This window comes from Capricornis sumatraensis, chromosome 17, assembly GCF_032405125.1.
Source record: "Capricornis sumatraensis isolate serow.1 chromosome 17, serow.2, whole genome shotgun sequence".
Classification (NCBI taxonomy): domain Eukaryota; kingdom Metazoa; phylum Chordata; class Mammalia; order Artiodactyla; family Bovidae; genus Capricornis; species Capricornis sumatraensis.
Genome location: NC_091085.1, coordinates 12,376,991 through 12,389,375, shown reverse-complemented (window position 1 = coordinate 12,389,375; position 12,385 = coordinate 12,376,991). Strand labels below are relative to the sequence as shown.

General features: G+C 46.2%; 1 protein-coding gene across 1 annotated transcript in view; it reads right to left on the bottom strand.

Moving 5' to 3' along the window:
- TMEM154 (transmembrane protein 154) overlaps positions 1-12,385 on the bottom strand; it is a 49,334-nt gene that overhangs the window by 25,408 nt on the left and 11,541 nt on the right. The gene's annotated exons all lie outside the window — the stretch shown is intronic.

Genomic DNA, 12,385 nt, shown 5'->3' with positions numbered 1-12,385 from the left:
TTTTTTTTTTTTAATAAAAGGTTTCCTAACAATGGAAATGAATTCTTTCAAAACAGGGTGACTGATCAAATGTCAATGTCAGGCCTCAGTTCTGCAGGGAACTGAGTCTGCCTCTGAAATGATCTCACAGAAATCCTGAAATGATCTAGATAAAAACACAATGCGTGGGGGTTTCATTGGTGGCTCAGGGGTAGAGAATCCCCCCGCCAGTCCAGGAGACACGGGTTCGATCCCTGATCCAGGACGTCTCTCACATGCCAAGGAGCAACCAAGCTCATGCACCACAACTCCTGAGCCTGTACTCTAAGCCCTGGAGACGCCACTGTTGAGCCCACTTCCTCAACTACTGATGCCCTCGGGCCCTAGAGCCTGTGCTCTGCAACAAGAGAAGCCGCTGCGATGAGAAACCTGTGCAACGCAACTAGAGAGTATAGTCCCTGCCCTCCGCAGCTAGAGGAAGCTCTTGCAGGAGCTAAGACCCAACACGGACAAAAATAAACAAATAAATGTTTCTAAAAATACCATGTGTATTTTTCTTGTAAAGTGAAATTCTCAACGGGATGCTCCCTTAGAAACTAAGGAAACTGCACCAACATTTAAATTTACTGCAGAATATGACTCTTTAGAGCCTGCCCTATTAATAGGCTTATTCTGTTGGGACTTTGGATTGTATCGGAAAACCATCCTTTGGCTCATCACAGGACAGGAAAGGACTAGTAGCTAGGGGATTATTTGAAAAAATCCTGCCTCGCCTGGCTCTGTTGTGACCATGGTCGGCTTTTCCTCCCATCGTGGTACTACGGCATTGCTTATCATTCAGGTGGGACCCGCTGTGAAAAGGAGCATATTAGCTGAGGCTGCAACAATGAGATAATTTACATGAAAGTTCCTCCTAAGGTGAAAGGCACTCTTCAGATGAAGATGTCCACTGCCTGAAGCCACGCTCAGTACTGCAGGTTAGGCCACCTCCCAGAGAACGACCGACTGGCCACAGCATGGCCAGCTTAGGCCTTAGCTCTCCACATGTCTGCATGACAATCATTTATAAAAATATTTGTTTGATCACAGTCTAATTTTTCAGTTATATAAACACTTCCATTTCCCCAAGACCAGGGGATCCACTTAGTAATCATATCAGTCAATGCCACCCCAAACAATCAGAATCAATTCCAAATTGCTAAGTAACTGGTATTCCTCATGCGTATACACCAAAAGCAGGGCTCAAAACATATCCACCACTTATTGACTTCTGCCTTCAGGGTTAAGTGACCTCATTCTACATTTATGTCTTTGAAATAAGGTAAGTCAATAATGTATTTGTTAAAAGATTTGACACATCCCCCTGTTCGCAGAACTAGTGAATCAAGCATCATTCTTCACTGGTAACCTCGGCCAGCGAAGACGGTATGCCGCGAGGGGAACGGTGGGCCACAGGGACGGTGGCACACAGACGCCTGTGGCTGGTGACCACAGCCCCATTCCTTGAGGTCGGCGCTGAGGACCTTCCCCCAATACCCAGAGCTCCTTTGTATTTATTTCCTTCTGCCGCTGCTATTGCTACTGCTACTGCTTCACATTGACTTTTACAAATGATTTACTGAAAGCCGAGTCTTGTGCTCTGCCTTGTGCCCAGATTATCTCATTCTGCTCCCATCATTTTTTCAGATAGCAGCTGGGGCAGGGAGGTTACACAACCAGCCCACACCCACAAAGTTGTCATGGAGGAGTGAAGATTTAAACCCTGGAGGGCTGGGAGAAGAACGTGAGCTTGGAACCTCACATGGTGCTTTCCTTCCTACCAGGCAGGAATGGAGTGATTACAAATGATGAGGTGGTGACTGAGAGAGGGAGCCTCACGCTCTTGCCCCTCAGCCCACAAGAGGGAGATTTCTGGCACAGAGGGAGGGGAGGGCTCTCACTGGGCTCCTGGGGCCAGGCGGCTGTGAGCAGGACTGCCCAGAAGGGCAGGATCCTTCCAGCCTCTCCACGGAAGGCAGACAAGTTCCCAGTAGGACACTCAGCACTCTGAGTCACATCTGACCTGTTGCTCCAGAAAAGGAGAGAATTGGAAAAGAAATAAGCTAGCAAGAATAATGAGGGTGTTGGACAATCAGGCATGAAAGAGAAATGGAGAAGCTCACAGATGGTCCTGGGTTGTGCACATTTCTTTCTTAGCACAAGTGACAAGGCTGGTGACAAGTGGCTCTTAGTGGCATTCTGGGGTGAAATTTCCCCCCAGTACTCCTCACACACACTCTAACACGTTTTCGATTTAACCATCATTTACTCTCTCTGATTCTTTAGTGATTATTTAAATAAATGAGTCAAGGGTTCTCTGTGTGTGCTTTTTCTTTACCCTGCAAGTCTTCATCTTCACACACTCCTGTGACAACCTTCCTCATACCCTGCCCTCCCCAAACAATACTGTGATAGCTGCAAATAATAAATAACAGTCATTTATTAGATGTTGATAGAGTATGCTGGTACCAGGATAAATATGTACCATCTGACAATCTCCCCAAGTTCATTGTTCACAATACAAACAAAGAAACAGTCTCAAATGTCTCGCCCGGTGGCATAACTCTGGTATTTATGCTGGCAGTTCTACTGATACACAGGATTTCTTTTTAAAACTGTTATTGAAGTACAAAGAACAGCAAGGAGAGATAAGAAAGACTTCTCAGTGATCAATGCAAAGAAACAGAGGAAAACAATAGAATGGGAAAGACTAGAGATCTCTTCAAGAAAATTAGAGATACCTAGGGAACATTTCATACAAGATGGGCTCAATAAAGGACAGAAATGGTATGGACCTAACAGAAGCAGAAGATATTAAGAAGAGGTGGCAAGAATACACAGAATAGTACGAAAAAGATCTTCATGACCCAGATAATCACAATGGTGTGATCACTCACCTAGAGCCAGACATCCTGGAATGTGAAGTCAAGTGGGCCTTAGGAAGCATCACTACAAATAAAGCTAGTGGAGGTGATGGAATTCCAGATGAGCTGTTTCAAATCCTGAAAGATGATGCTGTGGAAGTGCTGCACTCAATATGAGGAAATTTGGAAAACTCAGCAGTGGCCACAGGACTGGAAAAGGTCAGTTTTCATTCCAGTACCAAAGAAAGGCAATGCCAAAGAATACCGCTCAATTGCACTCATCTCACACACTAGTAAAGTAATGCTCAAAATTCTCCAAGCCAGGCTTCATCAGTACATGAACTGTGTTCAAGCTGGATTTAGGCAGAGAAGTCAGAGATCAAATTGACAATGGATCATCGATAAAGCAAGAGTGTTCCAGAAAAACATCTATTTTTGCTTTATTGACTATACCAAAGCCTTTGACTGTGTGGATCATGACAAACTGTGAGATGGGAATACCAGATCATCTGACCTGCCCCTAAGAAACCTGTATGCAGGTCAAGAAGCAACAGTTAGAATCGGACATGGAACAACAGACTGGTTCCAAATCGGGAAAGGAGTACATCAAGGCTGTATATTGTCACCCTGCTTATTTAACTTATATGCACAATTGCACTCATCTCACACACTAGTAAAGTAATGCTCTAAATCCTCCAAGCCAGGCTTCAGCAGTATATGAACCGTGAACTTCCAGATGTTCAAGCTGGTTTTAGAAAAAGCAGAGGAACCAGAGATCAAATTGCCAACATCCGCTGGATCATCGAAAAAGCAAGAGTTCCAGAAAAACATCTATTTCTGCTTTATTGACTATGCCAAAGCTTTTGACTGTGTGGATCACAATAAACTGTGGAAAATTCTGAAAGAGATGGCAATACCAGACCACCTGACCCGCCTCTTGAGAAACCTATATGCAGGTCAGGAAGCAACAGTTAGAACTGGACATGGAAAAACAGACTGGTTCCAAATAGGAAAAGGAGTATGTCAAGGCTGTATATTGTCACCCTGCTTATTTAACTTCTATGCAGAGTACATCATGAGAAACGCTGGACTGGAAGAAACACAAGCTGCAATCAAGATTGCGGAAGAAATATCAATAACCTCAGATATGCAGATGACACCACCCTTATGGCAGAAAGTGAGGAGGAACTCAAAAGCCTCTTGATGAAAGTGAAAGAGGAGAGTGAAAAAGTTGGCTTAAAGCTCAACATTCAGAAAACGAAGATCATGGCATCTGGTCCCATCACTTCATGGGAAATAGATGGGGAAACAGTGGAAAGTGGCTGACTTTATTTTGGGGGGCTCTACAATTCCTGCAGATGGTGACTGCAGCCATGAAATTAAGACACTTGCTCCTTGGAAGGAAAGTTATGACCAACCTAGATAGCATATTCAAAAGCACAGACATTACTTTGCCAACAAAGGTCCATCTAGTCAAAGCTATGGTTTTTTCCAGTAGTCATGTATAGATGTGAGAGTTGGACTATAAAGAAAGCTGAGCACCAAAGAATTGATGCTTTTGAACTGTGGTGTTGGAGAAGACTCTTGAGAGTCCCTTGGACTGCAAGGAGATCCAACCAGTCCTGAATATTCATTGGAAGGACTGATGTTGAAGCTGAAATTTAATACTTTGGCTACCCGATGCAAAGAACTGAGTCATTTGAAAAGACCCTAATTCTGGGCAAGATTGAAGGCGGGAGGAGAAGGGGACAACAGAGGATGAGATGGGTGGAGGGCATCACCAACTCAATGGACATGAGTTTGAGTGAACTCCAGGAGTTGGTGATGGGCAGGGAGGCCTGGCGTGCTGCAGTCCATGGGGTCACAAAAAGTCGGACACGACTGAGTGACTGAACTGAACAGTCGATTTACAATGTTGTGTTGATGTCTGCTGTGCAGCACAGTGACTCAGTCATACACACATACATTCTTGTCCACTATCGCTTGTCACTGGCTATTCAGTGTAGTGGGACTTCATCGTTTACCCACTCTGCGTATAATGGTTTGCGTCCGCTGATCCCACAGTCCCAGTCCTCCCTCCTCCCCTTCTCCCCTTGGCAACCCTTGGCCTGTGCCCTGTGGCTGTGTGTCTGTGTCTCTCTGTGCATGAGTGCATGTGCGTCACAGTTTAGATTCCATGTGGAAGTGACATTATAAAATATTTGTCTTCCGCTTTCTGATTTATTTCACGTAATGCAATAGATAATCTTCATTATGGATTCACCTATGCTGCTGAAAGTGGCATCTGCTTCTTTTTCGTGCCTGAGTGATAGTCCGTGCCTTCTTGATCCATTCATCAGGGATGGGCATCGAGGCTGTCTCCACGTCTTGGTCACTGTAAACAGTGCATCTGGGAACACAGGGGTGCAGGTGGCCCACAGGGCTGTGAGGCTGCCCTCCCTAGAGTGTGGGTGCCAACGACAGTGGGGGTCTACTCACTCAGCGATTATGGGAATTTGGTAAATCCCGTTAATGGCTAAATGTTCTAATCTGTACTCTAAGGACTGGCTAAATGTTCTAGGCTAGTCTCTATCTCCCCAAGGTCCCCTCTAGTTCCACATCTCTGTGTTGATTCGGAAGCACTGATCTTGTCTTCAGTTTGACTTTTTGCCAGGCATGGCAAACACAGCGCCAAGTTCAGAGGACACTTCATGACATCCTTTCCTCAGCCGCTCAGTTTTCCTCAGAGGTAACCACGCTTTCCTGCCACCTTCCAGAAAACTCTCTGCATATACTAGCATAAGTATCATTTCCTGTTTCCTTTTTTAATACACATGGTAGCAAAATTTATATAGAGTGCTGCCCCTTGTGTTTTTTCTACTTAAGATTAGATTTTGAGGATTATTCCATGTCTGCATATAGAGAGTTGCCTTTTCCTCCCATTATCTGGCTGTATTGCCATCTATTCCTGTTGACGGGGACTTGGGTCCTTTCTTTGTGTTTGGAAGTTTGTGTTTCCCGTGGCCCCAGTTGCACCAGCACACCTGTCCGTTTGCTCGTGAGCAGCGTCATCTCGAGTGGGGAGAGGGTGAGCGTGCAGCGCCAAACTAGTCTTGGGGGTCTGCCCTAACATCTACTCCACAACACCAGCCCGGTGCCCACACAGTGAGGACTGGCAGAAACTACGTTGGGGAAGAGCTGGTACCCAGGGCATCTCTGATGGAAAAGCGGAAAACATTGCGGATCAGCCCAAGAGTTTGTGCCAAGAGCATCAGATGTCCTCAGAGGCGGAGCTGAAAACCTGGGGCAGGCCACGTATCAAGCCCCTAGCCAGGAGTAAGTCACACGGGGGACAGAGGTGGAGACCAGAGAGGATCCCGAGGCCACAAGAGCAGGGCGGGAGTGGAGCCAAGGAGGGCAGGTCGGGAATTTCCCCAAAGCTTGACGGCAGTTCCCCCCGTGCCCTGTGGGCTGAGAGTAACTCTTAACCCGGTGGACCACTGTGTGGCCCAGACAGCCCCCTGCGCCTTGCCTTTTCTAGGGAACTCCAGGTCAGGCCCATAACCGTCCGTGGTGAGTCGTGTGGGAGCCATCCTACCGTCCCATGCTGCTTGGGTAAAAGTACATTTTAGAAACTCAGAGGTCCACCTCCACTATGGACGAACCCACACTCTTCCCAGAAGTGAGTCTGCAGCGCGTCGCCTGCATAAAGTACGGGGCTGGCTCCTGTGCTGAGCGCCGACTGGATGGACGTCTTCTTGCGTCGTGGGGCCTGGAAAGAGCCTCTTTCTCCTCCAGTTCTACCTTTCCTAAAGGCCCCAGAGGGGGCCACCAGCCCGGCCCACCCCACAGTGATCACATGAAGGGTAGAGGCATCCCAGCTGCGAAGACGCTGTGTGTCCCACAGCGGCCTCCTTCCAACCGGCCTCGGAAGGTCACTGTTCATCCTCCGCCCAGTCTGTTTTCCCGCTCTAGACTGACGTGTTCTCTCTTCCCCAGGAGACTCATCTGTCCGGTAAAACTTCTCTATTTTATTGTTGTCTTTCTATCTACAAGAGGACATATTTCAGAAAAGAGGGGTGTGGCCTGGGGGGTGGGGGCAGAGTGTAAGACTGAAGAAGCTGCAGAAAAAAAAGAGAGAGGCTCAAGCCTGGGAAGGGATAGAGGCAGCCACCGGCAAAGTGCAGAAGAGAAGAAAGCAGAAGAAAGAACTGGACTTGCTGTTGAAACCAGAAGGGCTGTGGGCAGGGCTCCGGGCGTGACCTTGAACCTGGCCAGCGCTGGAGGGGAGGAGGGGGGACTCAGCGCGGGTCTGCAAGGACTCTCCTCTTCCAGGGGGTTTGGTCGTGTTCTCTCCTGTGACCCCCATGCAAAGTCTCCCCAGGGCGATCTTTTCTCCATCTCTCTCTCTGCTCACAAAATGGAGCATTAACATGAGATGATGGGAATGGTCATTCGAGCAGTGAAATTAAGCTGCAATATTCATTTTACTTTTAATCCTAGAATTACCAGATAACTGGACAGTGCACAGAGTCACAAAAGACTGTTGACAATACCCAAACACAGTGGGATGTGTGTCTCAGACATTTGGCGAGGACCCTGGGAGGGATCCTCATTCATGGGCAAAGGGGGGAAATGCCCGAGGTGAGCCTGGGAGCTAGGTAACCAAGCAGGCACCTCACCCCTTTGTTACCGCCCCACACCTCGTCCCCAAGTGGAAGTGACTCTGCTTCCTGGTGACGCAAACTCGCTAACTTCTCTTTTTGAAAGTGGAACAAATGCACAATCAAGCTCTCGTTTTTAAAGTTTAAACAAAAGTGTTATATAGCAACTGAAAGGTTGCCACACTCGTATTACAATGTAAAATATAACACTGGCGAGAGAATATTATTAAACTCAGAATGTCAGGAAGCATACTGGACCTCAGTCAGACGCCCCGTTCTTTCACTTATGCCGACTCCAACACACAGCTGGTTGAAACCATTTTATAATTCAGGCAGTGAAATGAAACGCACACACAGAGCAGGTGTCAGGTAGTCAAATACTGTCCTGCTCGGTGGAGAAACTTGATTTAGGATTTCAGGATGCTCAAGAAACCAAGCCCAAGAAGTCTACCAACTTTCCATTAACCCTGTACCTCTGTCTACGGAAAAGAGCCAGATTCATAGGAAGGCAGGGTCAAACCAGCTGAGACGTCCTCCAGCTTCTCAGCCTCGGCGGAGTATTAGAGCCACCTGGGGACCTTTTAGCCCAGCCCAAATCATGACATCCGAATACCTGTGGTATTCGGTCTGAACCCAGGTCTCAGTACCCTTTACAGACTCCAGTGTGCAGCCAAGCTTGAGGACAGAGGCTCCAAACCCTGTCCACTCCCGACCTTCCCCAGCCTACCCCTCTTTCTCTATGTTCCTTCTTGGTGAACTGGAGGAGAATCGGGGTAGGGGGTGGATTCCCAGCTCCCAGCAGCTGCCCACTGTGTCATAAGAACATGGTCGTTTAAAAAGCATCACTGGAGCCTTGACCCTCTGAGAACCTCTAGCCTGGATATACTAGAGGGAGCTGTGACAATCATGCCTTATTATGTGACTAAGAGGCATTAACAAGAGAGATCATGCCGGAGCTTAAAACCTCACCTCAAGCAAAAGTAACTGCTGGACGACCCACACAGCAGCGCACCTATGCCAGAGTCAGCAGGAGGGTCCCCCCGCCCAACCCACACGGCTAGACGTTGTCCCCAGAGCTTCTGACTCAGCAGGTCCGGGATGGGACCAGGAACTTTCACCTCTAATAAAACGCTCATGCTGCTGGTCTGGGGCCCATACCTTGAGACCCAGGGGTTTGAGTGGCGCAGACAACCTCACGGGGTTGAGTTTACACCCACAGCCGCTCACAGCACTCACTGCACAGTGACAGCGCCTGGTGCTGTTTAAGGTCCACTCGAAACCGGCTCCTGAGGACAGCCGAGGTCGTGGCCTGGGCAACAGTATCTTATTAAAGCTCCCTAGGTGAGTCCATTAAGCATTTATGCTGGGTTGAAAATTACTGAGTTAAATCATAATTCAATTAACTTTAATTTGCTGTTATTCATGAAGACAGTCTATTCGCTTCAAAGATGACTGGAGAACTCTACAGAGAAAGACGTCTTTGGGAGCAAAATTAATAAGGTGTATTCTGACATTGAAATTTGAAGGAAAGAATAAAACTGTCACTACTTGCAGATCACATGCTACTTTATATAAAAACCCTAAAGCCTCCAGCTCCAAACTATTAGAACTAATAAATTAATTCAGCCAAGTTTCAGGATACAAGATGAATATATAGAAAACTGTTGTATTTCTACACACTAAGAATGAACTATCAGAAAGTTTTTTAAAATCCTGTTTAAAATTGCATCAGAAAGAATGAAATACCTTAGGGAGGTGAAAGACCGATACACCGAAAACTATAAAACACTGATGGAAGAAATTGAAGATGATACCAAGAAATGGAAAGATATCCCATACTCTTGGATTGGAAGAATTAATACTACTAAAATGGCCATACTACCCAAAATAATCTACAGGTTTAATGCAATTCCTATCAAAATACCCATGACATTTTTCACAGAACTAGAACAACTAATCCTACTATTCATATGGAACCATAAAAGACTGAGAATCATGAAAGAAATCCTGAAGAAAAAGAACAAAGGTGGAAGCAAACCCTCCCAGGTTTCAGAATACACCACAATATATTTTTAGATCTGTCTCCCAAGGCAAAAGAAATAAAAATAAGCAAATAGGACCTAATTACTGAAAAGTTTTTGCACACCAAAGGAAACCACCTACAAAACAAAAAGACAATCTACAGAATGTGCAAAAATATTTGCAAATGATATGACTGACAAGAGATTAATATCCAAAATATATGAACAGCTCACAAAACTCAATATCAAAAATACAAATAAGCCAATCAGAAAACGGGCAGTGGACCTGAAGATACTTTTCCAGAGAAGACATACAATGACCACCAGGCACAAGAAAAGATGCTCAGTGTCACTAATTATTAGGTAATGCTAATCAAAACCACAATGAGATACTACCTCACACCTGTCGGTATGGCCATCATCAAAACGTCTACAAATAACAAGCGCTGACGAGGGTGTGGAGAAGAGGGGACCCTCCTACACTGTTGGTGGGAACGTGCATTGATGCAGCCACTGTGGGAAACGATATGAAATGTTCTCAAAAAAACTAAAAATAGAACTACCATGTGATCCAGCAATCCTACTCCTGGGTATATATTCAGAAAATACTGATTTAAAAAGATGCGTGTATCCCAGTCTTCACAGCGGCACTATTTACAACAGCCAAGATATGGAAGCAATCCAGGTGTCCGTCACCAGATGAACAGGTGAAGAAGACGCGGTATACATGGACAGGGGGTGCCACTCAGCCGTGGAAGATGAGATTCTGCCTTCTGTGGCAGCATGGATGGGCCGAGAGAATACGATGCTTAGCGAAATAAGTCAGACGGAGAATGCTGTATGATACCGCTTATACGTGGAATCTAAACAGAAATAGATTTACAGACACAGAAAGCAAACTAGTGGTCACAGGTGAGGAGACTGAAGTGGGGAGGGACAAATTAGAGATATGGGGTTAAGAGAGGCAGACTACTGTATAAAATGGATAAGCACTACAGATATACCGTACAACACAGGGAATCATAGTGAAGAAAGGGAAAGTGGCTCAGTCGTGTCCAACTCTTTGCGACCCTATGGACTATACAGTCCATGGAATTCTCCAGGCCAGAATACTGGAGTGGGTAGCCTTTCTCTTCTTCTCCAGGGGATCTTCCCAACCCAGAGATCAAACCCAAGTCTCCAGCAGCAGGCAGGTTCTTTGCCAGCTGAGCCACAGGGAAAGCCAAGAATACTGGAGTGGGTAGCCTATCCCTTCTCCAGCGGATCTTCCTAACCCAGCAATCCAACTGGGGTCTCCTGCATTGCAGGCGGAGTCTTTACCAACTGAGCTATCAGAGAAGTCCATTATCTTGTAATACTTGGAGTATAATCTATAAAAATACTGGACCATTATGCTGTACACCTGAAACTAATGTAACAATGTAAATCGACTATACCTTAACAATAAAAATACCTGTGTATGTACTTGTCAAAGAGTCTATCTCTTCAGCTCTGGTATCTTGTTTTTTAATCAGCTGTTCAGCATCTGTGACATCTGACTGTGATGTGGTCAGGGGCAAAATGGGAATAAAACTGGAACAAACATTACCAGACACCCCAGGCCCCAGCCAGGCTGTGGGGGAGGATGGCTGTGCTGATGCTGGGGTTACTGATGCCAAGTGGACAGACCGCGTACTTGATGTCGGGGCTCTGGCGTGGACCAGAGGCTGCCCTGGGACACCATCCCACTGGGAGCATGGGAAAGTCCCTTCACTTGGCTTTGAAATAGTACTCTGAACTGTTTATTATCTGAAGTGACTTCTCCCCTGTACCTGTCTGTTTATCGGCTGTCTCTTCCACCGTCCTGCCCCCCATCTCTCTACAGCATGGGGACCCTGTCTGCCGTTCACTGAACAGCTGTTTAGGAGAAAGGCCAGATGAGCCGGAGGCAAAGTGCTAGACAGGCGTCACGCCTTTTTATCAAGAGTCTGGTATCTTCTTCTTCAATCAACCCCCTTCCAGGAACACACACAATGTGTTCTTAGAGACAGAAAAGGGATCTACAGCAGTTTTCTCAGAAACGTTATCTGAATTTTAAAGAAAACACTGGGAAATGAGAGGAACTGAGTGAAAAGACAAGAACCTCTAGTGATGAGATTTCACGTTTCTAGCCTTTGGGGTTTTCTTTCTGTGGGTTTTGGTTTTGGAATCAGGTGTAGCTTAGGGTTCCCCCCATAAAGTCCGAGTGACTGAACCCTCTCTGGGGAGCAGGACTAGGGGTGGAGGGACTATTAACTCCTCTGTAAGCTCTGTTCACTACATACTGGACAATAATAATAATAATAAAATTTTAATAAGTGAAAATATTCACTCAGGATGTTTTTTCTGACATTATACTTGAAGAAGAATAAACAGTTGGTTGAACAGACTCAGTGCAAAATCAGCGAAGGTTAGTGGCAGATTGTAAGCACCACAGTCTGGGTAAAGCAGTGTCTGTGTTTCCTATACCCTTTCTCTTCGGCCATCAGATGACCAAAGGTCACAGCGCCTCACGTGGAAGAAACCAGCGTCTCTTTCGCTCATTCTGAGGAGGTCATCTGATGAAGGCCTCCATACAACAGTCTGCTCTGGGAAGGCACCTGCGAAGCTGGGCTGTGTTTGACCCCGTTGCTTTGAGAAGCGGCCCTGCGATTGCAATCTACCCTCAGGTTACAACATCCTATCATATGACTGCAGATACAACATGCCTACTCATATGTGGAAACCAATTCTGTATCACAGATGAACTTTTGTTTAGGAAGCAGAAGCAGACTTACAGACTTTGAAAACAAGCATGGTTACCAAAGGGGAGAGTGAGGGT